Raw genomic sequence first — 13,601 nt, forward strand, 5'->3', positions numbered from 1 at the left:
TTTCTTTTTTTAATTTATTTTTGGTACAGTATACTTTATTGATGGTACATGACAAGGTAGGGCTCCCCAAGCCCCTCCCCTTCCTTGGGGTCTAGGATGTAAATTGGAGGTCAGGAGATTCTCAGTGTGTTGGGGGATTAAGTTGGGGCAGGGACTCCCCAGCAGCTGAGGGCCTCTCTCTTTCTCTTGTTCTTATGGGGCTGGTGGTCCAGGAGGCTCTTACTCCTTGGAGGCCATATGGACCATGAGGTCTACCACCCGGTTGCTATAGCAGAATTCATTGTCATACCAGGAAATGAGCTTGACGAAGTGGTCATTGAGGGCAATGCCAGCCTCGGCATCGAAGGTGGAAAAGTGGGTGTTACTGTTGAAGTCACAGGAGACAACCTGGTCCTCAGTGTAGGATGCCCTTGAGGAGGCCCTCCGATGCCTGCTTCACTACCTTCTTGATGTCATCATATTTGGCAGCTTTCTCCAGGTGGCAGGTCAGATCCACAACTGACACATTGGGGGTGGGGACATGGAAGGCCATGCCAGTGAGCTTCCTGTTCAGCTCAGGGATGACCTTGCCCACAGCCTTGGCAGCGCCAGTGGAATCAGGGATGATGTTCTGGGCAGCCCCTTGGCAGTGACACCACAGCTTCCCAGAGGGGCCGTCCACAGTCTTCTGGGTGGCAGTGATGGCATGGATGGTGGTCATGAGGCCCTCCATGATGCCGAAGTGGTCATGGATGACTTTGGCTAAAGGAGCCAAGCAGTTGGTGGTGCAGGAGGCATTGCTGACAATCTTGAGGGAGTTGTCATACTTCTCATGGTTCACGCCCATCACAAACATGGGGGCATCAGCAGAAGGAGCAGAGATGATGACCCTCTTGGCCCTGCCCTTCAAGTGAGCCCCAGCCTTCTCCATGGTGGTGAAGACCCCAGTGGACTCCACAACATACTCAGCACCAGCATCACCTCATTGGTGTTGGCGGGATCTTGCTCCTGGAAGATGGAGATGGACTTCCCATTGATGACAAGTTGCCCGTTCTCAGCCTTGACTGTGCTGTGGAATTTGCCGTGGGTAGAATCATACTGGAACATGTACACCATGTAGTTGAGATCAGTGAAGGGGTCATTGATGGCGACAATATCCACTTTGCCAGAGTTAAAAGCAGCCCTAGTGACCAGGCGCCCAATACGGCCAAATCCGTTCACTCTGACCTTCACCATCGTGTCTCAGGACGTGGTTGGCACTGCACCAGAAGATGCAGCTGTCTGTCAAACGGGGAGGAGCAGAGAGCCGCCCCTATAATTTCTATCTTTTTTCCTCTGATGAGATGTTATTATCCTATCTTAATTTAGTTCTTTAGAAATGACTTCCTTTAGTTTTTAAAAATATTTATGATGGCAACTGTGAAGTTATCTTCTAAGTCTACCACTTGGGCTCATTTAAAACAGTTTCTTTTGCTTGCTTTATTTCCTATGCATGGATCATAATTTTCTTTTTCTTTTTTCTCATAATCTTTGGTTGTAAGCTGGTCATTTTAAGTAACAACTCTGGACCCTGATGCCTCACTCCCATGCCCAGGGGCTTGATTTTTGTCATTGTTTGCTTGGGCATTTATTTGTTTAGTGACTTAGCTGCCATAACTCTTCAAAATCTATTTATCTCCACACTGGGGAACTTCTGATGTCCTGACCTATTTTTTTTTTTTTAAATCATTTAGCCTGGCTACCTAATGATAGCCCTTACTTCAGCATAAGCCATTTATAGGTTAAAAATTGTGCTTAAATCTTCTTGGCCAATTAGATTTTTTAGTTTACATTTTTGCCCCTCCATTCAAGCTAGCTAAAATCTAGTAATTTAGATTTTTCCTCTCTAAATACTCCTGGAAGGACATGGCCTTGAATATGCACACAGTCTTTCAGACTTTCAGAGATGTGTATGACTATTTTTAATAAAGCCTGGTTTCCTAGGAGTTGTCTGTGAATCAGAGTATCTTATTGTCAGACAGGGTTTGGTAAGAGGTTATATTTATGCCCTTAATACCAATGATATGTCTGCCTTGGGTTGGTTGATTTGTGTGCAGCTTGATGGGAATGTTTTGAAGTCTGCCTCATGTCCTGGCTCTGATCAGTCCTAAGTGGGTGTAGCCTACTATATGTGTGCAATCTTTCTGAAACTCAGAGTTGATTATAATCCTAGGAGGACTCTTCTTGATTATTTATTTCCCTGGTTCTTTCTGTCAGACTTCTGCTTGTTTCTACTGTTATGAAGGTATAATGTCCATTCAGTTGCTCTCCATTGTTTTTGACAATGCCCTGAGACATGACATTCTCCATACACTATTACAAATATTGTCAGTCTCTTCAGGCAGAGCCGTGGAGTTTTGTGCCAATGGTATACCTCTCCCAGTGGGGAGCCTCTGCACTGATGAAACAGAGGGAGGGAGAACTCTTCCTTTTGAAGTGATACCCCTCTTCTACACGAAGATACTGGAGAGAGACTGTAGCTTCTAGTCTTATCAGCTTGCCTTCCTGGTGTAGAACAACTGTTCTAAAGACAAAGTGATTGAGGGACAATGGGAGCCTCCAATTTTTTGCCCTGCTATGCTTGGAGTAGAGATTCTACTCAATGAGTGGGGGCTGTGAAGGGGAAGGGAACCCTGGCCCTCTTGGATTCACATGCCTGGAACAGAGCTTTTGCCACATGAGGTTGAGGGGATGAGAAATATAGCAGCCTACCCCTCTCAAGATAAAACCATAGCCCTAGACTGAGAGTTGTGGAAAGAGGGAGCTTCCATGCTTCCATCTTCTCTCTTGCATGTATTTGGGATAGAACTTCTGTAACACAGAGCTGAGGGGTGGGGACAGTAATAGAGTGGATCCTGGTTCAAATGCTACAGTCTCTTGCTCTTCTTACTAAGATGTCATGGATTGTTTTGTCTTGTTCTTGTTTTCTTCTTTTTTAAGATTTTATTTATTTATTCATGAGGGACACAGAAAGAGAGAGGCAGAGACACAGGTAGAGGGAGAAGCAGGCTCCATGCAGGGAGCCTGACGTGGGCTCAATCCCTGGTCTCCAGGATCACCCCCTGGGCTGAAGGCAGCGCTAAACTGCTGAGCCACTGGGGCTGCCCTTGTTCTAGTTTTTTTTTTTTTTTTAAATGAATGTTTCTCCATTTGCTGGATACACTTAGGATAACTTCCAGAGAATTTAAATTATTACTATTATTTATTTATATTTATAGTTTTTTATTATTTTAAAAAAGATTTTATGTATTTATTTGACAGAAAGAGAGAGAATACACTCAGAAGCAGGGGAGTGGCAGGCAGAGGGATAGGGAGAAGCAGGCTCCCTGCTGAGCAATGAGCCTAATGTGGGGGTTCCAGCTCAGGATCTGGGATCATAAGCTGAGCTGAAGGCAGACATTTAACCGAGCCACCCAGGTGTCCCATTTATTTACATTTTTAATAATTTTCCCTAGTTACATGCTTTTTTGTTGGGGAGAATCTGTTATGTCCCTTACTCCATCATCCTGGAAGTTGGTCCTTGTCTTTTATTTTTTTAATTGAATAAATGTATTCTTAACCCTTTCTAATTAAAATAATACTCATGGGTAAGTGATTTCTCTGAGCCTCTTTTGAATGGCAATTTTGTTTACTTGTGCAAGATAACCTATGTTATCTAGGAAAAAACCACACTGATCAAATATGTACCAGTCTAAAAGTGATGGAGTAGCAATAAAGAAATATTAAATTTCTTAGAATTGTGAGTTTCTCCGATATTTGAATTAATGCTTTCTTCTGTAGCCCTTGGCAAATCACATAATATTTTGGGTGTCTTATTCATCCAAGTGAGGATGATAATATTAAACTATTCAGAATGTAATTACAAAGACAAACTAATGGGGTGTTAATGGGGGGTGGTTAATGTAAAGTTGCTGAAAAATGATGGAATCCGATCAGATGGACTTAGATTCAAAACCTGGACTCTGTCACTTATTAACAAGTTACTAATTCTTTTTAGCTCTCAGTTTGCTTATATGTAAAATGAGAGTAATACAAGCTATCTCAATCGATTATTGGTATAAAATAAAATAATTTATTACAAGTGCCTAGTACATTGTTTTCTACAGAGTAAAATATAGGTTGTAAATTATTCTTATTTTATTATTAGGTATTATTAATACTAATATTAATAATAAAAAGTTATTTAGGTAATCATACAAATACCACAATTCTATTAATTAGAATTACAGTTACAAGTAACAGAAAAATCAGCTCAAAAGTTTCTTTCTTAGGGCAGCCCAGGCTCAAGCGGTTTAGCACTGCCTACAGCCCAGGGTGTGATCCTGGAGACCTGGAATCGAGTCCCACATCAGGCTCCCTGCATGGAGCCTGCTTCTCCCTCTGCCTGTGTCTCTGCTTCTCTCTCTCCTTTCTGTGTATTCTCATGAATAAATAAAATCTTTTTAAAAAAAGCTTCTTTCTTACAAGAAGTCTACAGGGAGGGGAATTTCAGGGTTGGTTAAGTTAATGGCTCAAAGGTGTCATCGGGGAGCTAGATTTATTCACTTACGGTTCTGCCATCCTCAGAGTTTTCCTTATGGTCTTAGGATGAATCTTTTTAAGATGCAAGATGGCAAGATGGCCTATAGTTCTAGGCACCAAATGTAGGTTGCAGTGTTGATAGGCTGAAAAGAGAATGTTTCTGTCTTTGGTATTTATTTATTTATTTATTTATTTATTTATTTATTTATTATTTTTAATTTATAAAAGAATTAGTTTCAGAGGTAGAATTTAGTGATTCATCAGTTGCATATAATACCTAGTGCTCATTACTCCAAGTGCCCCCCTTAATGCCCATCACTCAATTATCCTTTCCCCTCACCCACCTCCCCTCCACCAATCCTCAGTTTGTTTCCTAGAGTTTAGCCTCTCTTATGGTTTGCCTCCTTCTCAATTTCCATCTTATTTTATCTTTCCTTCCTTCCCGCTATGTTCATCTGTTTTGTTTCTTAAATTCCATATATGAGTGAAATCATATGTTATTTGTCTTTCTCTGAGTGACTTATTTTGCTTAGCATAATAACCTCTAGTTTCATCCCTATGGAGCTGACAAGATTTCATTCCTTTTGATGGCTGAGTAATATTCCTATAGTAATATTCCATGTAGTAGAATATATATATATACCATATCTTCTTTATCCATTCATCTGTTGATGGACATTTGGGCTCTTTCCTATTTTGGCTACTGTGGGCGTTGCTGCATAAAGATAAGGGTGCAGGTGCCCCTTCAAATCACTATGCTTGTATCCTTTGGATAAATACCTAGTAATGCAGCTCCTGGGTTGGAGGGTATCTTTCTTTGGTTCCTTTTTAAGAACAAACTCAGTGCTCCAAAAAGTCCCTAAGAGGTTTCTCCTCATTTCTCATAAGCCCGAATTGTGTCACATACTCCTTAATTTACTATTGACAAAGGGATTGAAAAATGCCACTATTGGCTTATGGAGATTAATAAAAATCCACCCCTCTACCTCAGGGCTAAAGAGGCTCAGTGTCTCTGCAAGCAGATGGCATTAGAATACTTAAACACAATTGGGTGTCTCTGGGCAAGGGAAAAGGGGAGAAGGTATTTGGGTAGACAGCCTATAGTATCTACTACATCTGTGCTAGGGATTAGGGTTTTTAGAGATGAATAAGAAACTTTATCTTCAAGGAAGTTATAGTTTATTAATAATACAACTATGATTGTCCATGGTAACCAGTACATTGCCCTGTCAATGTTTATAGAGCCATGGGTTTATAAGAAAATGAGACATTAGTTAAACCTATTGACTCTCATACAAACTCATCTCATTCCCTTCATTTTGACCAAGATATTCTGTTCAGCCAGCATTGCAGATTTAATCAATTCAACCGGCTAAAAACAATAAAGGGAAATTTGAAAAGTACCCCCCAATGATGGGAAGATATCACCAATACCTAGAAAAGTTATGTTTATCTTATCTGTAAAGAAACTAATTCATGTTGACTTGAATAATCATCAATTGATATTCTAGACTGTTTTGAAGATAACACTCTGGGTTCTATCTAGTGGCCCAGATCTTCTGAGTTTCTACCCACAGAGGAACACATTATGTCAGGTAGGTATTTGAAAGTTTTGCAGAAAAGAATAATGGAGATTTAGTTCTATTTTGAATGAACACTTAAGAAAGTCTATCCTTGGCTAGAAAATAAAACTGAAAGTGGTTTTAATTTTAGGATCTCATACATGGTAGTTGGGTGGAGAGAGAAGTACTGATGCTTATATTTAAGTATATATTTTTTGTCCACATTCCCTGTGTTTATTCATTCAACAAATTACATACCTAAGCATTTAATACATGCTCTATGTTTTGGTAGGAAATGATAAACCCACAAAGGAAAAATTTCTAAGGATCTTAATAGAAACACATTGTCATAATAAAAACAGCAAATGATAAGACATTTTCTGCTGTAGGACTTCTTCAGAGGAAAACAAGCAAACAAAAGAAACAAAATAAATAAGGGAAGCAGCAAAGAAAGATAATGACAGGTACAAACATAATAATGATACATAGCACACACACATAAACACACAATCATCAAATATTTATTGAGTCCTTATTACATATGAGACAAATTCCTATCCTCAAAAAGCCAACAAGATTGGCAAGAGAATATGCATATGCAAAGTACTACAAACAAAACAAATAAAAAAAGCTGATAATTTTTAATAATAATAGCAAATGCATGTAGAGTGGTTATTATGGGCTATGAACTGCTCTAAACACTTTATCTATATTAACTCATTTAAACTTATAAACCACTGTGACACAATTTAAAGTGATTACTACCAAATTGCCGAAGAGGAAACTGAAGCACAGAAATAATTTTCCCAAGTTTGCATCCCTAAAAAGTAGAGGAGCAGGGAGGATAGCCTAGTTAATCTGGCTACAGAGTCTATTCTGTACATGGTGATTAATAATTATGTATAAGGTAACTTCACAGACAAGATACAGAATTTGGCCATATTAGAAAAATATAAAGAAAATACAATAAGACTTCAGAGAAATGAGATCTTGTTTCTAGCTAGGAAGATAAAATATGTCTTTCTGGAAGAGAAACCATTTGGAAGATATAGGATTTAGGTAGGGAGAGCCTCTGGGGGAGAGCAATGTTGTTGGAACAGTATGAGGTTTAAGGAGAATGAAGATTTTTTCCAGTTTAGTTGGAATGTAATTGTGCATAGAAGACTAAAAGAAGATAAACGTTGGAAAAAATCCTAAGCTGTTAGAGCTGGCAGATGTCTTAACCATTATTTAATCTAGTTCTTGATTTACTGATAAAGAAAATGAATCTTTGGAGTGACTAGAGCCCCAGTGGGACTAAGACTGGCAGATCCAGGACTGGAGCTCTGTTGTTTTGACTCCTGGGCCAGGATCTTCATATTCCATCAAAGAGACTATATCTAAGAAAGAGTAAACTATCAAGAATTTTGAGGGCAGCCCGGATGGCTCAGCGGTTTAGCGCTGCCTTCAGCCCAGGGCCTGATCCTGGAGACCCTGGAGACCCGGGATCGAGTCCCATGTCGGGCTCCCTGCATGGAGCTTGCTTCTCCCTCTGCCTGTGTCGCTGCCTCTCTTTCTCTCTGTGTCTCTCATGAATAAATAAATAAATCTTTTTTAAAAAAAAAAAAAAAAAGAATTTTGAGCAGGGAAGGAAAACCTGAATTTGAATCCCAACTCCTTAACCTGTCAGATGTGTGATTTGGGAGGATTTCATTTAACCTCTTTAAATTCAGTATATTCTTCTGTAAAATGGAGATAATAAAATGCATATGTCATAGGAATGCTGTGAGAAGTGGATGAGGTAACTTTCACATAGTAGATGCTAAGTAAATAGTGAAATCAAATTTTCTTCTCCTTCCCTCTTAGTTTATTTTTTTCCTTTGGTAAACTTTCTTTCATTCTCCTTCCTCTTCTTCTTTTCTTTCTTTCTTAATCAAATAGAAAGATGGGGAAAAGAAGACATTGACCCACACCACACCCACACACAGTGTACTTTTGCCCAGGATCTGTATCTCTTGGCCTGAGGGTTGCTTTGTAAAGGATGTTCTGTCCAAGTTCGTAACAGGTCACAAGTGCCAGAATGTCCATAACACGCCAGGGAAACCCTCAAGCAATGACTGAGGGGATTGAGTGAATAAATTCCTCAGCTTTTTCCTCGACACACTGGGAAGATTCCTCTGAGGCACATGTTTCATGATGTTTCCCGGGATTTCCTCACAGAATTGATCTCCAGTCCCCTCCATAAAAGCAGGTATCTTCATTGGCTACTTTCCTTTCCCTGTCTCACTTCTTCACTCCCCTTTCCAGATAAACTACTGACACATGAATATTTGTCTGCTTTGGGGGGATTCCATGCTAAGATGGTGTGGGATCATAAATGATGGAACTAGGTCCTAGATCAGGGAGGAAGGGGAATAAAAGCATAGATTGAGGGACTAGTCCAGGGGAATCAAAAGGATGTCTTTTAGGGTTAGAAATAACAGTCTACTGACTGCCATGCTAGCTCTCCTACCTTTGTCATCCTGCCCTCTCATGTTTCTTGATATTCCAGGCTTAAGCAACATAATCCCAGAAGTGTCATCATAGTATCTACTGGGAAAATCCTGAATGGCCTGACTTCTGGGCTGACCTTTCCTTTCCAAAGCCGATAACCTCTCTGGCTTTTTGATAGTAGAATGAGAAGGAGGAAGCCACCAGCGCTAACAAGCACCGTGATTCTGGGAACAAGGGTATTCCCAAAACACAGACACCAATAACTGTCATTTTCAGAATTACTGTTGGTGGTGCTGGTGATGAAGGCAGCCCAGAGTAGTTGCCTACTTATCTAGAGGACAGTGAGTTTTCTGGAACTATGGAGATGGGCCTGGGCCAGGAAGAGACCTTTCTCTGAGTGCATGAGTTTTGCCAATAAAAGCAGAGAACTCTTTTAGCTTAGCTTTACCCTTGCACCCAAGAGAATGCTGCCTTGAATGGGGGAAGGGCTCATCTTTGTCTAGTGTTTCTAGTTTCATGCATTTATCTTCTAAATAGTACTTCTTTGTTCTACAAGGTAGAAGGGGTTGCTGTATACTGGGAAGACAGGAGGAAAGGATATCTTTAGCAGATTCCCATGAAAATGCCTTTTAAAAATCTAGAGCAGTAAGAAAATGCAGGCAACTGATGTCCAAAAAGACCTAAAATCCTAGGGAAACAAACATTCAAGTTTCAGGGATAGTTAATACTAGATTTTCTGATGAGATTTGCACTAGTATTGTCTTTGTGACCGGATGACAATGAAGCTCTTTTTATGTAGTAAACACCTAGACAATAAGAATAATGTGAGAAATAGTTTTCTAACACTTTGAGGTTTGGAATGTAACTTCAGTGTTTGAAATTTAAAATGAAAGTATAAATATGGGGAAGTTAAAGGTAGATGGTTTTCTAAAAATCAACTCATTGGAAACAATTGTTAAAATTAGGATATTGGTCAGGGGACCTGGGTGGCTTAGTGGTTGAGCATCTGCCTTTGGCTCAGGGCATGATCGCGGGCTCCTGGGGCTGAGTCCTGCATAAGGTTCCCCATAGGGGGCAAGCTGCTTCTCCCTCCACCTATGTCTACCCCTCTCTCTGTGTGTGTCTCTCATGAATAAATAAACAGAATCTTTAAAAAAATTAGGATATTGGTCAATAATGGGTATTTCCAATCTCTGCAGCTTTTCACCCAGTGATGCTCACTGTTTATTATAAAAATCATTTTTTCAAAAAAAGGATAGCATTAAGCATGTATCGAGGATTTAGGGTGAATGGTACGATAAAGTCTATGCAAACTAAATTAATTTTAAAAATCTAGAAAGTGGGACACCTGGGTAGCTCAGTGGTTGGGTGACTGCCTTGGGTTCAGGTGATCCCAGGATCCAGGCTCGAGTATCACATGGGACTGGAGTCCCGCATCAGGCTCCCTGCGAAGAGGCTGCTTCTCCCTCTGTGTGTGTCCCTGCCTCTCTCTCTCAGTCTGTGTCTCTTATGAATAAATAAATCTTAAATAAAGATAAAAATAAAAAATAAAAATCTAGGAAGTATTTCCAGTTTCTTTCTTAGTCTAATTCTAAAACAATATTCTAAACTATGCTCTTTTCAAAAATATTTGACAAAAAGAAGGAAAAAAAACCCATTCATTTTTTTTCTTTTTGAAAGCTTTACTTTTCTTTATAAAAAATGATTTGTCACAATTCCTTATGTTAAAAAAATTAGGAAAACATACTTCAATATCATATAAAGTGGACAAAATAGCTTTTAAAGTGTGTTTTTAAAAGCTTAAAATATTCTAGATTGCTTAAAAATTAATGGCATATGAGCAAGTGGGTAGGCACTTAAAGACCTACCAATTCATTTTGGGGAATTTACTTAGAGAAATATTATTTTTATAACTCCTAAAAGTATTAACCAATGACTTTAAAATAATTTAATAAGATTTGAGAAGTAAACAAAAATTCTAAAATAGAAATAAATATTTGTAAACAAATGCAACAAAAATGATGCTTGAACCAAATACTTTCTGAAGAAAAGATTTAAAATAAATTGTAGCATAAAATTATTATAAAATGGTTTCATGATACACAGAAATTATATATAAAAAGCTATACATCTATTAATAATAAATAGTAATATATTTTAACACAATACAGAAATTAATAATATAATATTAATAATATATATATATATATATATATATATATAGTTTAAAAGTAGTTATGGGAAAGATTTTTATTTTCAGCTAATTTGTGATTTTAACCAAATTGTTTTAGAATGATTCATGTAGATGGAGTAATTTATAGAGTGACCTGGATTATAAAATCTATACAGGGCAGTCACTCATTTTACCAGAAGTTGGTACAAGATCAAGTGACTTCCATTTGTATGATTTCCCAAATGACAGTGAAGTCTAGAAATAAAGACTTGAGGGGGATGACTGGCTGGTGGAAGGGAGTCCTTACTCTCTTATCTGGCATACTGTGCCTTTGGATGTCCCTGTGTTTTAGGGTAGCATATACAGTGTCAATAGTATGTGACTACTTGGCTGTTGGGCAGAGAGGGTCTGAGATATGGATGTTGATGTGGTGGAAAGATATTCCTCAAAGGGAATCTCTTCAACATGACAACCAACGCCAAGGGCAACCATCTTACATCCTTTAGTACAAAAGCTTTTGATACTATAGTCTGAGGATTGCTCCCTGGAGGAGAGTAGTAAGGTAAGTTATAATAAAACATTCTAGTGAACAGAATAGGGTCTGTACAAGCTGCAGAACAGAAGTGGGTGTGTCATAAACACTATCATATGATTTGTATCCCAGAGTCTCATGGTGGAGACAGAAGTGCAAAGATACTTTTTTTTTTTTTTTTAAGATCTTATTTATTTATTCATGAGAGACACAGAGAGGCAGAGACACAGGCAGAAGGAGAAGCAGGCTCCACACAGGGAGCCCTACGTGAGATTCCATCCCGGGGCCTCTAGGATCACGCCCTGGGCTGAAGGCGGCGCTAAACCGCTGAGCCACCCGGGCTGCCCAGATACTTACTTTAAAAAGAGAGACAGAGACAGAGATCTGAGGCATTTTTATAGATCATTATGATATTAGTTTCCCCAGGCTCGATAACACCAAAACTAGGAAAGGACACCTGGTCAAATTCTTTGCAAATTCTGAGTCATAAAAAACTTGTGACTAGTACTGTACATTTCATATTACTAAATTAGAGCCCATGGGAGGTTTTTTATGACTGGTTCTTGGCCAAAAGATCAGAGAATGTCCTTTCATCTGTCAGTGTTAACTGAAAAGGCAGTAGATTTTTTTTATAAGCAAAGGTAACAGGCTGAGCATGTGTATTTCCTGAAGGGTGCCTTTGACATTTGAAAGTGAAACTCAGCATTATAAGTCTAGATATATCCATTGAAAAACATTCTGTGAGCTGTGAAACTGCAAAACAGTTTTGTGGATCATTCAATAAAGTTATTTCTTGGTTTGGTCTCCTTCAATAATGCTATGATGTTGATACTTGAGCGTTTTCTATTTGTTTGAATGCTAATGATTAAAGTTTCCATAGAATAAAACTTTTGGTAGTAGAAATGTAATGATCATAAACTTTTAAATTTACTATTTTTTTTCTACTTAAAATACTTACAAGGGTAATGAATGCTTGGTGTAGTAGTCAAGCAAGTACAAGTGAATAAAATATGTCTCCCTTGCTGATCCTTCCTGGAAGTGGACAATATTATCAGTTCACTATGTTTCTTTTCAAACCTTTCTTGAATGTATTAATTTGCAAAAATGGCAAGACATTCTTCTCATCCTTGTGTGCTCTCCTTTTTGCAATGTGACTTTGTAGGTCTTTCCAAAAAGAAGTAGGGTCTGTTTCTCCAACCTTTGGGTGTGGGCTTGGCAAGGGTGAGTTACTCTGGTCATTGAAACATCATAAATATGACATTGGGATGGCAAATATAATGAAAAGCCCTTGCCTCTGGGGCTTGTCCTAAATGTGAATTTTATCGCATCTATGATTATTCCTAGAGCCCATTAAAATTAGGAAACAAAAGTAGTACATAAATAAAGGATTTCTGAAGTCTTCAGTTTAATAAGATAGATTTTTTAAATCAGATGTTGTATGATCTTAAGATTTTTATGCAATACAATCTCTTAGTCTTCTACCCAGGCATATATAAATATATGCTTTATTTTTAAGAGGGCAAGCATATGAGAAAACATGACTTAAAAAAAACAAAAACAAAACCTTTGAATAAAGTTGAAAAGGCAAAGGGATTATAACTTCATTCTCTTACCTTTCCATACTCTACTCTCCACTTTAGCCAATGTTTATCTCCCTTGAACATTGTTTGGTCTTCCTATCTTGTAGGGGTCGTGAGGGAGAGTGATCTGATAAGTTAGTTGACACCAACATGACAGGAATTTATCAGGTTATCCTTTTATAATGGGCATTTGCTCTTTTGAAGAAACCTAGAGAGAGACTAATCAGAGCTTGTTCCCAAAGCATGACTTGATAATAATGGAATTTAGGAGAGAAATGTCTGAGGAAGTCCACACACAACCTCTTCTTACCTAATCCAGCTTCTTTCTAATACCTTCTCAGGTTAAACATTATTGTTCCTTATCCCTAGGATTCAACTATATGTAATTGGACATGGGATCTTTTTCCATTTTATTAACAGATATGATAAAAGATTAGAAAGAATTGTAGTAGTGTGTTTATGATTAGAATTAGGATATTGGGGGATCCCTGGGTGGCGCAGCGGTTTGGCGCTTGTCTTTGGCCCAGGGCGCGATCCTGGAGACCCGGGATCGAATCCCACATCGGGCTCCCGGTGCATGGAGCCTGCTTCTCCCTCTGCCTGTGTCTCTGCCTCTCTCTCTCTCTGTGACTATCATAAATAAATAAAAATTTAAAAAAAAAAAAAAATTAAAAAAAAAAAAAAAAAAGAATTAGGATATTGATCAGTAATGTAATCAGAAGAATTTTTCTTGTAAGTGGCAG

The 13,601-nt window shown here is 38.5% G+C and overlaps 1 pseudogene; it reads right to left on the reverse strand.

Moving 5' to 3' along the window:
* Positions 1-219: 219 nt before the first annotated feature.
* On the reverse strand, positions 220-1,215 carry LOC121494791 (annotated as a pseudogene).
* Positions 1,216-13,601: the final 12,386 nt, after the last annotated feature.

This window comes from Vulpes lagopus, chromosome 1, assembly GCF_018345385.1.
Source record: "Vulpes lagopus strain Blue_001 chromosome 1, ASM1834538v1, whole genome shotgun sequence".
Lineage (NCBI taxonomy): Eukaryota > Metazoa > Chordata > Mammalia > Carnivora > Canidae > Vulpes > Vulpes lagopus.